The following is a 16,602-nucleotide window of genomic DNA, read 5'->3' as shown; positions in this document are numbered from 1 at the left end:
TGCCAGTTTAGCTACAAGCAAAGCAGAATCATTGACCCTCCAAGAATCAATACAGCTATGCTAGTGCAAAATTATTTATAATAGTTCTGTTTAGGCCATGTCTACAGTGCAGACTTTGGAAAGCATCAGTCATGGGTGTGCTAGGCTGCAGTATGTGACAGACATAACTGTGCTGGCAAGAGTACCCAGCCTAAATTAATTTCCTAATAGTTGTGCTTTAACCCTCACAGAATATTCCATGAAGCTACACTTTGCCCTACCTACACCCCCTTTTCTATGCCAGAAATATGCTCCTTGAAAAGATTTAACCTTATTTTATTGGAAAACACTTTTTTTTTTAACTGTATAGGTCTCATTTTTGCTGACAAAAATCCTTGGCATAAGATTGTGGAAATATCCTTTTAGCTTCTCCACATGTGGGATGATGATTTCTGCCTTCAGCTGCCTCCTTCCACACTCTCAGATCAGCTAGTGATGAGCTTAGTGGGCAGGTCTGTAGAGTCTATACCTTTGAACAGTGATGAATGCCAAGCAGGGCGTAACATACATTTGTGCAAAGTAGAGCCCACTAGGATAGATAAAACAGTCTTGACTCCATCTAGATTTTAGCTCATTTTAGAAGAAATAATTTTGTTAGTAAATACCAGCTGAAAACCATGACAAGCACCTCAGAAAAGGAATTTTTTCTACAGATACAACTGATCTGGAAGGATATACGTTCAGTATTCACTGGGTTTTCCTCTCTCTTTTCATGTGAGACCAAAAAAATTCTTTTATCTTTTTTCCCCAATAACATGAAGCCTTTGCAATGACACTGTGCAAGATTGTGCATACCTGTATGCTGGTCTTTCCTTCCTAGCAATAACTTTAAAACCTATTATTAGTTTAAAAATCAGCAAATGCATTCATAGAGAGGTGGAAGACTCAAAGACACAGAAATTTTGCAAATAGGAGGAAAAGGAAAAAAATAAATCACCTAAAGAAAAAGCCTACAAGGTGTCTTGTTTTGGGATCACCAGCCCTTTATAAGAGATAGATAAGATAAACTGTAAGGTATCCAAACAAAGAGCACTAAGATGGTGAGAGTGTTGAAGCTCATAATATACAAGAAGGGATTGGAACAGCTAGCTTTATTCAACCACCAGAAGACAGGATAACCGCAGAGTTGCTTTCTACTCCTTAATGGAAGGAAAAGAGAGGGAAAATGAAGGCAATCCCTTCTGAAAGATGCACAACAAAAGGACAAGATGAAACAACTGCAACTTGCAATGGCACCTATTCCAGCCAGACAAAACAAAAGTTGCATCTTCAGAGGAATTCAGCGCTGGAACAAGAACCCTGAGAGGGCAGGCACTGTCTGACCTTAAACACTTCCGAATCTGACTGACGAGCCCTGAGTGGATATGATTTAATTCCAGAGTTAGTGCTGCTCTGATCAGAATTTGACATCTCAAGAGGACCCTTTCTGCCTAAGTCATCTTATGATTTAGCTATGATTAGACACCAGAGAGAGCACACAAAAATCAATTTCAAGATACAAATCTATAGGAAATGAAACTTCCATGGTCTTGCCACTTATGGAACTATCTGAGCTTTTCACTACTGGCTTTCTCTTGGTTTGCCTTTATTAAGAGGAAGTTGAAGAATGGAAATATGTGTTTGTATTTCCCTTCAATAATCAGGAAAAGAAAATGCATCTTTAATCACAGTGAAAATATGCTGCAGAGAAGATGAAAGGAATTCTGCTGTACTACTTGGAGTCCTGGAGACAACAGGTAAACCTATGGAAAAAAAGGAGTGTGCCTTCATTTCCAGTTCAGGATAGGAAACATTGTATTAACTAAGCAGAAGACCTATGTCCAGAATGTTTTTCCTCTGTGTCTCATTGGCTGAGCCCACTGCCTCAGCTTCTGCTGTGAAATCACTGCCTTTACTTTGGGTGAGCTGAAATGTGATGGCACACCTGGCTCTGGACAAACTGTATTCTGTTGCTCTCTCGTTATGAAAAACAGCTGTTGACCAGAAATACTAAGCAAAAACCTTGGTTTCACTTTTCCCCATCTAGACTGACCTTGACATATAGTAGGATGTCAAGTCTCAGCTCATAAGGGCAAAGAATAGAAGTGGAGTAATCCCATAGTTCTCTCTTGGCACTTCCAGGTGGATAATATTACACATCATGGACTCTCATGAAGTATCCAAAATCTCATTCATCTAGAAAGAACTGGGCACAATTAATATCCCCATTCTAAAAGACTTACTGGATAAAGCCCTGAGCATCCCAGTCTTGGAGCTGCCCTTGTTTTGAGCAGGAGACCTCCTGAGGTCACTTCCAATTCTGTTAATCTTTTAATCATATACATATCTACTTGAGAGTTTTGACACCTGAGCCAATATAGTTGTCTTGCACATCTGCTTTTCACAAGCCTCAGGAAAAAAAAAAATCAAAACATTCAAGCAAATGTATTTGGGGGTATGGTTTGTTTTGTTGTTGTTTGTCTGTTTTTTTTAAAACCAGTAAAAACTGTAAAATTGGTTTGCCAAATCCTTTTTCACAAGTTTCTTTCTAATTCACTGAATTGCTTAAGTTAAAAAAAAAAAAAAAATTACAACCCCCACTCTGAAACTATTACATTTAGGGATTTTTATTCAGAAAACACATCATCTTTAGAAAGGATTTTTAACAGCCTTTAATTATTTTTAATTTAAATCAGAATAGCTTTGTTTTATTTGTTTGAACCTAACAAGATGGTTTTGGTCCTCTCCCAAAGTTTGTTTACGTAGAGATGAGGACTGCAGTCTTGACTTTTTAAGGTGTGTGTGTTGTGGTGGCTCATTCGCTCACCAAAACTATAGAGTAATGTAATTTTGTCAGCATGCGACAAATGTTGCTCACAGACTTTGAAAAAGCAGTCAAATCAAGAAGTGGTTCCTCTTGTGCCCTGAGAAGTTTGTGCTTTCCTATACCTCCTGACTGTTTCTATCTCACCTTGGGTCCTTCTCTCCACCTGGGCCCTTACAGCAGGGCAATGCTTCTAGGGCTGTCTGTCTTTCTTGTTTTCTGACAAAGCTCTCCTAAGTAATATACCTGCAGCAGCCAAATAGTACCTGCTCTGGCTGCAGCTTTGCTCTCCCAGAAAGCTGGCAGTGCTTCCATTACCTCCCCAGACAAAATAGCATTTGACAGTCTGGAAGAGGGAAAGACCAATTGTCCTTGAAGCAGGAAGGCCAGAGAAAATTTGTGGTGCTAAAACTGGAACTTGCTCAAAGAAAGTCCCTTGTGTCAGTTTTCAGGCACTGAGTGTCATGTTTGCATGGAGTGAGAAACTGACCATAGCTATGCAACTTGCAAAGGACAACAGCTCCTATGCAAGACATCTGACTCCTTAATATTGCTGAAAAAGCCACAGATTGAAGCCCGATCGGTTGATGTGCTTTCCCACCTGCAAAATAAACGTGAGCAATCTTACATAATTATAATAATTAGCATTTGTAGTATAATGATGCTTTGATGCAACCCATTTTATGTGGCATTTTATCATTATTCTTTAATTAAAAGATCTCCAGCTATTGAGATCAACACAAGTGCGTCACACCCAGGCAAGTGAGAAAGCAACTTTATCCCAGATAGTGAAAATACAGGTTATTCAGAATTTTGATAACCCTGGCTGTTTGTAGCTGGCATTTTGGCTCACACTTGTTCCTCTAGGTACTAAGCTATGCTTGGCAGATAAGGATAAGGAGAAGAGCCGGTAACATTCCTAAAGCCACAGCTGGAGCTGGGATCCACTGTGCTTGCAAATCCAATGGGTTTGCACATTTTCTTCTGTAAAAGAAGTGGTAGATGTGAAAAACAGACTATGCAACAAGCCAGAAATGTGCAGGGCTTTTTGTTTGGGTTCTTCTTCCTTTCTTCTATTTTTTTTTTCTTAATGTATATTGGAAAAAAAGAATAAAGAGAGAGAATCCATTAAAGGAATTGCCAGGTGTATGCCAAAATGTATAGATTCTACAGCAGCTTGTGAAGTACAGTCATGAAACTGAAGCATGCAACAAGTGTTTGAAGGTGCTTAACATTCATTCCATCTTTGTGCTGATTTAATTAGTAAACATCTTCAAAGGAAACTGGCTGACTGCTCAGGCAAAGGGCACAAGCAGTCCGGCACCACAAGAAGAAAATAAATGTTTAAAGGAAGATATTTGGAACATACAAGAGCCTGGGGATTGTCCATGGAAAAACGAGAATCAAAACCTTTCTGTGACTCACATTGCTGGTTAAAAACACAGCAAAGCTGTGCCTCTTCTGAAGCCTGCTATGGAAACAGGGTATTCATTTACAAAGAACTGTAATGTACTGAAATGCACTTGAGATTTGCAACTACATTAGCTATATAATGCTATTTTCCATACAAACAGGGTTTTTCTCATTGGTTATGATAACAATCTCAGAAATATTGACCTATTGGAAAAGAGTCTTCCCAGGCCCACAGCAAGCAGTGAGCTGCCATCCAAGTTTCTGTAGACTGTTTCTGTACACACCTCAACATTAGGCTGGCTGGAGCAAGCCATGACTGTGTAAACCAGAGACCTCTTGAAACCTCACTTCTAAATAGAAATAAATATCTGCTCACAGGTGAACAGCGTCAGGCTTTGATCTTAAAAGTTAAATAGCAGTCTGCTCTCCTTTCTGTCCTGAGAAGTCTAGTTTGCAGGCATGGTAACCAGCTGTGTGCTTGTGGAGGTGGGTAGAAGTAAGGAATGTCAGCATCCCTGTGGACCCCATTGGTGGCCTTTCCTGGTGAACCACAGGGTGCATCTCCTGCTCTGAGCTGGCACAAGGTACTTACAAAGAAGCTGCTGTAGGATTGGTATGGAGAAGGGAATCTGTGTTATGAAACTGTGGGGCAGAAAGATGGGCATTTACCACCCTAATCTGTTTTGCCGAGGCTTGAGAGGGACTGAGTTACAATTTCTTAAACTCTACTGAACACCTTCAGCAGAAGTCTTTTCATCACCACGCTAAAGAGGATTGAAGGGCATCACTCAAATGCCTTTAGTTCATTGCCAGAATGAACTAAAAGCCTTTCCCTCCAGATGCTATTGTTTGACAAAACATACGAGGTGAAAATACTTGGGTGGAAAAGAAGGGCTTTTTAGTACGTTGTCTGACTGTCATGGTGAATTCAGCTCTAGATGACCACAAACTTTCCCTAGGCTCTTAAAATCTTTCAGTGTTATCTGGATTCACTCTGCAATTCAGATTCTATAATCCCTTTTCTGCCACCTGTCAATCTCTTGTGGTCTGAATGTGAGTTCTTTTTGGAAGGTACTTCTACTGCACAGAAAAGTGTAGACTGCCACCACTGAGCTACTGAGCTACTGCCCCAGCTGGAATGTCTATATACCCTTGAAACACAGTTTTAAAAACCAATGGGTTTGCAAATCCTGTAAAAAGAGTATTTAAGCAACCACAAGATGTTTTAGGACTCTTAGATACTGGTGACTCAAGAATTAATCGCTGATGATGAAGAGCATTTTAGAAGACAAAATAATGGAGTCATAAAAATCCAAAGACTCTTTCCATTAAAATTAATATAATGAAGCCTTATTTTATAATCATATTAACATAGAGCACACAACCTGCATAGAATTTGAGAGCAGAACTTACTTCTGTAATTAAATAAGATGAACAAAAGCTAGTCAGGATTTTTTTTTGTCTTGAAATGAAAAGGAACAAATAATTGCAGGAGATTTTTCAGTAATACTTCCTCGGAGATCGCTTCACGGCAAAATACAATTTTTCAAACATTAAAAATGCAAAAAAAGCATTGGAACTTTTTTGAGGTATTGTTGTTTTAATGGAACTTTCTCATGACTGGAGGAAAAGCAGAACTGTTGCAAATGTTTCCATAGGAAGTACTTATCATTTCCCAAACATCTTCTTTCTCTGGATTCATACTGTAAATTGAAGATGACTAAACTTTGAGTCCCAAAATGGTAATTAAGCTCTTTGGAAAAAAAGAGAATAATAAAATAGTGCTTGGTGGATTATATAAAACACCACGTGAATTACTGGCTAATAGCTGTCCTGTTATCATTTCTCTGGGGTGGTTAGACAGATGACCCCAGAACAATGGGGAATTCACTAAAATAATCCTTTCCTCTCCAAGAGTTAAAAAACCACTTCTTGAACATATGAACCAGAAACAAAATCAACCTTTGCAGCCTCCTCTTTGCCATAAAAGGACTCCTCTCACTGCAGTCACCAGAGTCCATTAGCTGAGAAAGCAGGCAGGTGTAAAAGAAGTTCATGTTTAACCTCACTGGGTTTGAAAGCCAGCACTGAAGTTTATCAGCTCACAAGCCCGTGAAGGGAGGAGGAAAGGCAGAGAATGGGATTTAGTCAAAGACTTACTCAGAGTTAACACAGGCCACTGGCGCTAATAAACAAACATTGCCAGACATCAAAAGGAAGTAAGTAAATCTGGGAAGGTTTAGTCCAAACAATGGAAGGCCAAGCTAAGCCTTTACAGGGTGGGCAGTGGGGCGGGTGACTTTGAGATGTTAACCCTTGCCTGGGCCACAGCGGCATCACAAAGGGAAGGTTAGATCCCGAATTTGTTCTAGGGAAGTAAGAGATTGTTACCCCCAAACCAGAAAAACCTCAATAGTCTCAACCTCAGATGTCTTGAGTTTAAATTGTCTGGCTTGTACAAGTTCTAGAGTCAGCCTGGTGAAGACAAGAACTTACTCAACCACTGATCTGCCAAAAGATCTGTAAAGATTAGTGAACCAAACCTGATTTCCAGGGTTGAAACTTGGCAGATTTCATACAGCTCCTGGACAAGCAGCGAGTGATGGCCTTACAGAAGAAGCTTGTGGCTGCTCAGCACACCAGAACATGGAAGTTTTCTGTATTTGAGAGACAATCCCCACTGCCACTGTGCAGTGTGAGTGCAGCACATGGAGCTCTGGGGTGGAGAAAACGCAAAGATGTAGCAGCACTGCCTTCTGCAAGCATGCCCCCAAGTTCTCCAATAGCTTTTTGAGGGACACACAAGTCTTCTTCATCTAAAGGGCATCTCTATCCTAAGTGATAGTGTCTCTACTCTAGGTGGGGTTCATTCAGGGCAACCAAATAACACACCTACACCTAAAGCTCCCTAAAACGCATAACTCCCTCTGTCTTCTTCTTTCAGTTTCTATTTGAGTATCAGTTTTGCTCTGCCCATAGCATAGCACCTTGCAAGCTGTCCAAAGACAGCTCCATGGACAAATGTATGCTCACCCTCAGAAAAAAAATCTTCTCACAGGGAAAGACTTCGAAGAAGCTGCTAGGAGCTGGAAGAAAGGAAATTTATTTTCTTCAGATGACGGCACTCAACAACTTGGGAGTCTCAGAATTACGGGTGGTCTCTGGCCCATCCATACTGAGCAGGGTCTCCAGGGACAGCAGAATTCACGATGGGGTCCACAGTGCTTGCCTAAGGATCCCCTACCAGAGCAGAGGAGCAGGAGCTGGTGTCTTGCATAGACCCTGAGACTATCCCATGTCTCTGCAAAGCCAAATATCCTCCTAAGCACTTGGTAAAGCTAGGAGATACAGCCTTTCACCAAGACACAATCTCATTTCCTTTGGAAGCATGATCTACTGAGAGGGAACAAGAGGCACTGGGGTGAGTAGACTCTTGCTTGAGTAGACTCAAGGTGCAGAAGCCTCATCAGTGGCAGCTCTCTCATTAGATTCTGCTGTGCATTTTTACAAAAGCTTTTTGCATCACCTTGTTCCTGAAAGAAAAAGCCACATGGTAACAATTCCATTCTTAGAAATGGAAACTTGCTCCTCAACTCTGTGCTTCATGTGGGCAGATAAAGAGCTGAACCAGAGGCATTATACAGCTTGTCTTCCTTTTACCAAGAAGAGCAAAGGTAAGAAAAAAAAAAATCAGAGCTCCTTTCCAGCAGCTGGATGCTTTCCATGCACTCTCTTCCTCCTGAAGGGTGCTCCCTTGGCTGGAAGCATAGGCACTGCCTCCTGCAGGCTGCTGACAGCTTAACCCTCAGGAAAGAGCAAGCGTGTGAAAGGGAGAACAGAGAAAGCCTGAAGGTATTGGAGAGCACAGAGGCCCCAAGCAGGACAAACAGCCAGATGTAATCGGGTAGGTTTTGTTGATCACCGTGCCATTGTATCTGTGTCCTCTCCCATAGCTTCCTCTGCCCTTTTGCCTGGGTAGTGAGGATAACTGAGCCAGCAGTGTCTTGCTTTTAAAGGTGATGATATATCAAAAAAACTCAAACGAAACAAAACAACAAAAAGCCCCACAGCAACCACAATCAACATAAAGGTTTAAATAACATCATGCATAATACATTGCAAACTCCAAGCTTCAAGCAAGGGAGAGATGTCTGAAAAGGAGTGTAAACTGAGCCAAAAACAAAGCAAGGCTTTTTCCAAAAGACAGGGGCTGGCAAATCTGTAAGAGCCTGCAATCTGCTGTGGCGCAGGTTGTTTGAAGGCCAGGATGAAGGACAGCATGCCAAAAAAAGCCCCAGTGCCTGAGTATTATTAACCTTCTTTTATTTTTTTCTCTTTTTTTTTTTTTTCCCCTTGTTATTCCGTCTTGGTCAAGGCTCAGTTTGGCACCTCCTGAACTCCCATCTGCTGCTGGGAGTGCAGACATGGACCACCCAACACAAAACCACCAGCAAGTGCTGAGCTACAGCTCCAGGTGGCTCCAGCCCCACTCCTTTCCCATGCTCTGCACCTCCTGACTCCCTTTCCATCCACTGGGATGCCTCATCCGGTGCTGTGTCACCTCAGATGTCTTCAGATCACAGCATGCCACCTTCCTTTGTCAGGCAAGGTAAGGCAATGACAGGATGATGTGCAACTAGTCCATGTTTCTTTCATTAGGATCGTGCACCTGCTGTCACTTTGGATAAGGACTATATATTTCCAACAGTGTCCTGTGAAGTCAACAGGACCAAATTCCTCTAAGAGGTCATGAGAATTATGTGGAACCTCCAAGTGTGTCTATTCAGATCTGTATCCTCTACCATAGCATGACCAGCTCCATTATTTCAAGATCAGATCAAGTACATAGGCATGGAAAGCAGCCACAAGAAGCCCAAAAATCATAAGAACATATTTAACTTTCAGCTAAAGGATTCATCTAGACTGCAGTTCTATTATCCCTGTGCCTAAAGCTAGGCACATGTCTTTTGTGGATCCTAACAGCATCAATAATTTACCTTGTGGAAGCAGCTAGAGACCCTATTTAAGCTGAGATTATTGTACAAACAAAATAACTGACAGTGCCTGCCCTAAAATCTTTCAGTCTGGAAAGCAATCTGCAATTCCCTTTGCGGCATGCTCTTTCCTGATTTATTTTTTCCTTATATTTAATCCAACTTAAACACTTCCGAGCAGCAGCATCAGCATGTTATTTTTAAATTCAGCTTTTATTGACTAATGAGAAGAATTGACCCTTCTCTTTATTGTCAGAGAAGGGCAGAGGCAGCTGGGCTCAAATGCTGAAAGATTTACTGAAGAGCAGCCGGGTCTGCCGAGGCACTAACTGAGATATGAACCATGAATTAAGATGCTTCTGAAATACTTTTGTGAGGGTTCAGCACTAGCATAGGCTTCTTGTCAGATCAGCTGTCTGCCAGCCAAGACAATAAAAATGCACCCTCCAGATTAACTCTTCCCCAAAGAAGTCTGATCTTAAACCAGGCAGGATGGCTATGCAGGAATTGGTAGCAGTCCTCTTGCAATCTGGATCAGATGCAAGTGCAAAACAGCAAAAAGGCACCAAGCAGCTGGGTCTCCATTTTCTTGATTATCTGATAGAGTTTTGTGCATTTGCTGCATTTTTGCAGTTCTAATCCCATACAGAGCAGGCTCCTGGAAACAGAGCATCTCTGATGGATCAGATGCCTTGCTGCAGATTTGGAGTATTTCTACATGTAATTGTCTTGAGCTGCCCCCAGTAACTTCAGTTCCCATCACGCCAGGGCCTCCCCTCTGCAAAACTACTGATTCTCATTTTCCACTACTGCTGTGGTCTCCTATCCAGGCTGCCACTGTCCAGTTCTACAATATGAAGCACCAAACTGAACCCCCCCGACTCAGTCCCATGACACTGAGAAAAGCAGAAAAAGTAATGTCTGGATATTTTGGGTTGTTTTTTGAAACACACCCCACACTGCCTGTAGCCCAGTACGGAAGATTTCTTTAGCTCAGTGTTGCCCCACTGACTCACAGGCGATTTGTCATTCTCTAAAATCCCCCAGTCCTATTTGATGATAGGAAAATACTAGTTAGAAAACAGCAAGTTCCCTCTTTTTTTAGAAGACTGGCAGAGCTATTTAAAGGTTTTTACAGTAGCCATTCTTTTATAATGTCCTTAGTGTGTATAAAGTTGACAAAGTTGACTATATACAATAATCTTCCTAGTTAATACCTCTTCCATCCTGTTGGGTCTTCTTAGCATTAGCTGCTCTTTTAGTTTTGATCCCAAACCAGAAGGCCAGAAATAAGGAAACCTTCTATTTCCACACAAAAAAAAAAAAAAAAAAAAAAAAAAGAAAGAAAAAAAAAAAAGGGACACCCTCTGAGTGACATGGTATTAATAAATAAATTAATAAAATTAATAAAACATTCATTGCTAATTCTAGGGTAAGATCTGAAGCCTCTTTCCTTAGTTCTCACAGATAATTGCCATTACTCATTGAGACTCTTGGCCCATTATGTCATATGGGCATGTATCAGATGGCAAAAGCTGGCAAGTGTGATACATTTTCTACTATAGCAAGGAGGGTTAAAGCAGAGGTGTAAGAAGCTGTTGTGGTGGAATTTAGCCATGGGACAGAGGAAGAAAAGTGAATTAAAAAAAAACAAACTTGTTTTCTATGTTTTTCTATTGAACTGTAGAAAATCATAGAATATTTTGGGTTGGAAGGGACCCTTAAAAGTCCTTTAGTCCAAACCTCATCTAGTACAAGGTGTCCCTGCCCATGACAGGGATGTTGCAGCTAAATGATCCTTGAAGTACCCTCCAGCCCTGACAATTCTATGATTCTATATTCAACTAGATCATGTTGCCCAGAGCCCCATCCAACCTGACCTTGAATGAGGAGATGAGGCATCTACTAAAAAACCATACTATGTATTGGAGAAAATCCTTCATTATTTCCTTCTTTGGAATGAGCAGCCCTCTGACAGATCTGTTTCAAGAAGAGTGTTCAGGTGCTACATTGAAGTTATTTGATTTCTGCCTTCCTGAGATCAGCTTTCTAAGAATAAGTTAAACATCTGTCTTGTGATTTCTGAAAGAGGTGCAAACGAGGGAGATGACCCAAAGCCAGCCAACAGCATAAGAAAGACTCCTCTCAAACTGAATGGGTTTTGAATCAGACCCAAAGTCACTTGGTCCGAAGAAAATGAAAAGGAGCATAATTTAAGTATTTGCTGAGTGTCAGAGATATAAGCAGGGCTGCATGTAATGAAAATATGGAAAGGCTGACTGATAAAGATAGGGCAACAGTTTCCTCACAAGGTTTATTTTGTTCCTATGATTTAGGGCAAGCCAGTTTCTGACATACTGGGCAAGTGCCCATTTTCCTTTCAGAAGCTGTGGTGAGCATCAGTAAAGGCCGAATATAGCACGCTGCAGAGCAGCTCTGCTGTTTGAGGTAACAGCCTTCAACAAGGAGACCAGCCAGCTGGTCTGAACAAGAGGTAGACACACAGGCAGTGCTCTGCCAGACATGCAGCTGTATTTGCAGTACACAGTTACCTGCAGTATCAAACAAAAGGTACAATGAAATTTCTCTCACCCAAACACTGATCAAAGGGTACTGAGATATTCCAGGCCAAGGTAATGATAATCCAACAACATACTTCCATTGTTGATAGAAAGGTAATAACCCTGACATGATCTAACACTGATGTTATTACTGCTGCTCTACAGCCTAGCCTGCACAGAGCTGTAAAAAATCCAGTACCTCTTTTACAAAGGTGAACACTAAGTTCTGATAAAATTCCATTTTTTAATAATTACATACTGCTTGCTAACATCTTCCCTGTTGCTATCCCCTGCTGCAAACAAGACAAACCTCATCCTTGATGCCTTGATGGTGGTTGCATTTGTGTGGAAGGAAAGCACTGACGAATTCCTGTTTAGAAAATGCTTTTAACTCCTAAAAGACAGTAAGTCCCTCTATAAACATAACACACTACTGTAAGATTTCTGCTGGGTTCTGATGACTGATGAACTTTCAGGCAAGAAATGTCATTATGAGCAACAAGTCAACCTTGGGCACAAGCGAGGCCAGGGAATTTTCGGTGGCAGGTTTCACAATCAGACTAAAACCTGTGGTAACAGCCTAACATCACAGAATGCTTTCAGTTGGATAAAACCTTTAAGATCAACAATTTCAATGGCTAAACTCAAGTCTACCACTAAACCATGTCCCTAAACATTGCATATACACATCTTTTTAAATATCTTGAGGGTATTCAGAGTGACTCCACCACCTACCTGGACAGCCTGCTTCTGTGCCCGGCAATCCTTTCAGTGGAGAATTTTTATCCTGACATCCATGCTAAGCCTCACCTGGCTCAACACAAGGACATTTCCTATTCTCCTGTCACAAGGGGAAACAGACTGATACCCACCCTGCTACAACCTCCTTTTAAGCACAGCATGATAAGGTGTCCCAGGTTGAGGCTATTGGGTTAAAAACATTTTCTGGGGACTAGAAGAGTGCTATTCAATCCCATAATTCTGCTATCTCTTTATAGACTGCCAACAAGGTCAGTTCGTTCTCCTTTCCTCCTCCTCCTGCCTTGAGCGTGTGGCAGGAGCCAATTTATCGGGAACATGTGAGCAGTAGGCCTCTTGGATGGCGGAGGCCTTGGGGAGGGGGAGGATTGGAGCACTGGGGAGTGTAGATCTAGTTTTTGGGGGATGGGGGAAACTTCAAGGGGGTTCGCCATGGTAATTGCTTTTGTAATGCCTATCTCTGTTTTCGCTCTCTAAATATAATTCTGTATTTTCTCTCCAATTTGATGAGTTTAATCTCTGTCGGCTCTCTTTAAAAAACCACAACATAAGGTCTCCTCTCAGCTTCCTTTTCTCCAGACTAAACTACCCTTGCTTGTCCTAAGACCTGTTCTCCAGACTCTTCACCAACTTTGTTCTCTTCTTTGGATGTGCTCTAACACCTCAATGAGGTCATGTAGTGTGGTAGTTCGAGGGGCCTTAGGCCCCTGTGATGGTTTGGGTGTTACCTGTCCCCCCACACTTCAGAAATACCCAGACTAGGCTCAGCCAGCTCTGGGAATATGAATGAAGCTATTTATTTACAGCTAGCACAATATACAAGCAGATATTTACAGTATATGCAGTTATATACAGAAATATACAAGGTAAATCATAGAATCATAGAATCAACCATGTTGGAAGAGACCTTCAAGATCATCCATTCCAACCTATCACCCAGCCCTAGCCAGTCAACTAGACCATCACAGTATCACAGTATCATCAGGGTTGGAAGAGACCTCACAGATCATCAAGTCCAACCCTTTACCACAGAGCTCAAGGCTAGACCATGGCACCAAGTGCCACATCCAATCCTGCCTTGAACAGCCCCAGGGACGGCGACTCCACCACCTCCCCGGGCAGCCCATTCCAGTGTCCAATGACTCTCTCAGTGAAGAACTTTCTCCTCACCTCCAGCCTAAATCTCCCCTGGCGCAGCCTGAGGCTGTGTCCTCTTGTTCTGGTGCTGGCCACCTGAGAGAAGAGAGCAACTTCCTCCTGGCCACAACCACCCTTCAGGTAGTTGTAGAGAGCAATAAGGTCAGCCCTGAGCCTCCTCTTCTCCAGGCTAAACAACCCCAGCTCCCTCAGCCTCTTCTCGTAGGGCTTGTGCTCGAGGCCTCTCACCATACAGAAACACAACTCCCCTCCCAGAAACCTGAGTCCCCAGGAGGGGCTCTCAACCACCCCTGCACCTTCCCCCTGCCCCTCTCAACCTTACCCCAGTCCTAAAGAAGAACAGAGGTTCAGCCAAGAGGTTATGAAGCAAAGGTGGGATAGGCCAAATGGAAGGTGAGGTTAGAGAGATGCAGCTCAGCCCGAGCCCAAGGGAGTGCGACAAAATGGCGAGAGTGTTAGCTAATGTTTTCATTTCTCCTTCAGCAAGACTCTGAGGGGAGTAGACATCACCATTGTTTTCCTTTCACAGCCTATGAGCTAGTTCTTCTCACCAAAACATTCTACCCTGCTTCAAACTAGCACAGACCCCTTAAACAAAACCATAGGGACAGAGGCCCACCCCAGGGGGATGCACCTGCTTGTCCCAGGCTATTGTAATACAGTTATTATATTCCTTTTCTGGTATCACAGCTTAAAAGACAGTGCCTGACCTGATCTCCGCTCCGTCTCCTCCTCGCCTTCCTGGCTCCCGCTCCTCCACGCAGCGCAGGCTTTCCCCTCACGGCCTGTGGGGCAGCCGGCGGGCAGGCAGGTGTCGAGACGCTGAGGCCCTGCAGGCCCAGCTGGGGCGGGGGGGGCGGGAGCGGGGGCGGAGCGGGGGGCGGGGCATTGCCGGCCTACCCTCAGGCACCTGAGGGTGGAGCATTCTAGAAGGGCAGTTTGAGCCCAGTGGATTTTATACGTGTTCTGCCTGACTGCCTTTTGTATACATGCCCTTGTAAAGAGAATTCTCTCCCAAACTTCCAATCGCTGTGCAGTATGCTCATGCTCGCTCCTGAGAAGGGCTAAGGGTCAATTCTCTGCTCCAGAACCGGGTGAGCTCGTGGCCCAAACTGGAACGTGGAGTCAGGGCCCCAAAACCGAAGCCACTATTCAAGGTGCAGCCTCACCAGTACTAAGAGGACGATTCCTTACTGCGGGCCACACTGTTTCTGACACAGGCCAGGATGCTGTTGGACTCCTTGGCCACCCAAACACACTGCTAGCTTATGTTCAGCCAGCTGTCGATCAACACCCTCAGGTCTTTCTCTACTGGGCAGCTTTCCAGACACTCTCCTCCGAGACCATAGCATTGCATAGGGTTGTTGTGACTCAAGTCCAAGATCCAGCACTTGGGCCTCGTTGAACCTTATGCCACTGGTCTCTGTCCATTGACAAAGGTTGTCCAGATCCCAATCAGAGCCTTCTGAACCTCAAGTAGATCAACCTGGTGCTGCTTGCAAACACTGCACTGAGGGTGCACTCCATAGAATCATAGAATCAACCAGGTTGGAAGAGACCTCCAAGATCATCCAGGCCAACCTAGCACCCAGCCCTAACCAATCAACTAGACCATGGCACTAAGTGCCTTATTCAGTCTTTTATTGACCACCTCCAGGCACAGCAACTTCACCACCTCCCTTGGCAGCCCATTCCAAAGCCAATCACTGTCGCTGTGAGGAACAGTGCTTTGTCTTCCTGATCTCCAAGTGGAGACCCCTCCTCCAGATCACTGACAAAGGTATTAAACAGAACCGATATCAATACGTAGCCCCGGGAAATGCTTCTTGTGACTGGCCACCAAATGGATTTAAGTTACCTTGCTTATAGCAAGAGAGATATGAAACAATCCAAAGCGCTTCTGTTTTTCCCAGAGAAAGAATAGGTGATGCCTGAAAGAGGTTTAGTATCAATCCCTCAGTGATATTAAGCCTAAAAAAACATTTAAAGGGCTTTACACTGGGTTTTCATTTGGGGAACAGTTAACATACTGCATGTTATAACTGTTTCTGTTCAGGGTAGAAGGCTTTTAGCTGCCTTCCTCCCTGGCCCAGAAACCACAAAATGTCTTTTCCTGGAATGGCTCAATTGCATGTAACTATAAATTAAAGATGAGCTATCCCTATACTGAAGCCCTGTTCAAGACCCACATCAAAATATGTCCGTGTCCCACATTTACAAAATGCCTATTTGCTTCATGCTAAGAAAAGCTGACATTTGCAAGCGGCTGTGTGCTTTGTGTTTCACCGAAAACACAAGTTTTAGCTGTGGTTTGTGAAAGGTGGGCTTCTCCTGCCAGAGGCACATACTTTCCCAGGAAAAGGAGGACTGGTGTCATTAGGATCCAGCTGAGAATGAATTCCCCTGCTAAGAGGAATGTTTTACAAATCCAGTATCTAAATAATGAAGAAATATACAGAGCGCTCAAAGTAATAAGACCTGGCATTCATCCACAAGTTTAACCTGGAAAGGTGAAGCAAGACAGGTAGGAAACAATGAAATGCATTTCAAAGTGCCAGGCAAAACTCTGTGTATTCCCACTGTGGCATCTGCCCACCCTTTGCCATAATGTAAAGGTGTCTGAAACATATCAGTATCTTCCCATCAAATAGGAAGCAGTATAGAAAAAAGAGTAATGCATAGAAACATACTGGGGATGAAATTCATATCTCTTAAAATCAATGGTGGTTTTCAGCTGGTTGCAGCAGAGCTACGTTTCACATACAGCTAACAAAGCGAATATCCACACCAGAACACGTCCAGATTTCACGCATGGGTGCTCTTCTTGGCAAAGAGAGCTTTTCCATACCTTTCTGAGGTCCTAATTCAACCTGGT

The 16,602-nt window shown here is 43.0% G+C and overlaps 1 long non-coding RNA gene across 1 annotated transcript in view; it reads right to left on the bottom strand.

Moving 5' to 3' along the window:
* LOC135181042 (uncharacterized) overlaps positions 1-14,518 on the bottom strand; it is a 185,323-nt gene extending 170,805 nt beyond the window's left edge. Inside the window, exon 1 of the long non-coding RNA XR_010304670.1 lies at positions 14,438-14,518. This is a non-coding gene — a long non-coding RNA (uncharacterized LOC135181042). The remainder of the gene's footprint in view (positions 1-14,437) is intronic.
* Positions 14,519-16,602: the final 2,084 nt, after the last annotated feature.

This window comes from Pogoniulus pusillus, chromosome 14 (assembly GCF_015220805.1).
Source record: "Pogoniulus pusillus isolate bPogPus1 chromosome 14, bPogPus1.pri, whole genome shotgun sequence".
Lineage (NCBI taxonomy): Eukaryota > Metazoa > Chordata > Aves > Piciformes > Lybiidae > Pogoniulus > Pogoniulus pusillus.
This window is presented reverse-complemented; position numbering and strand designations above follow the sequence as displayed.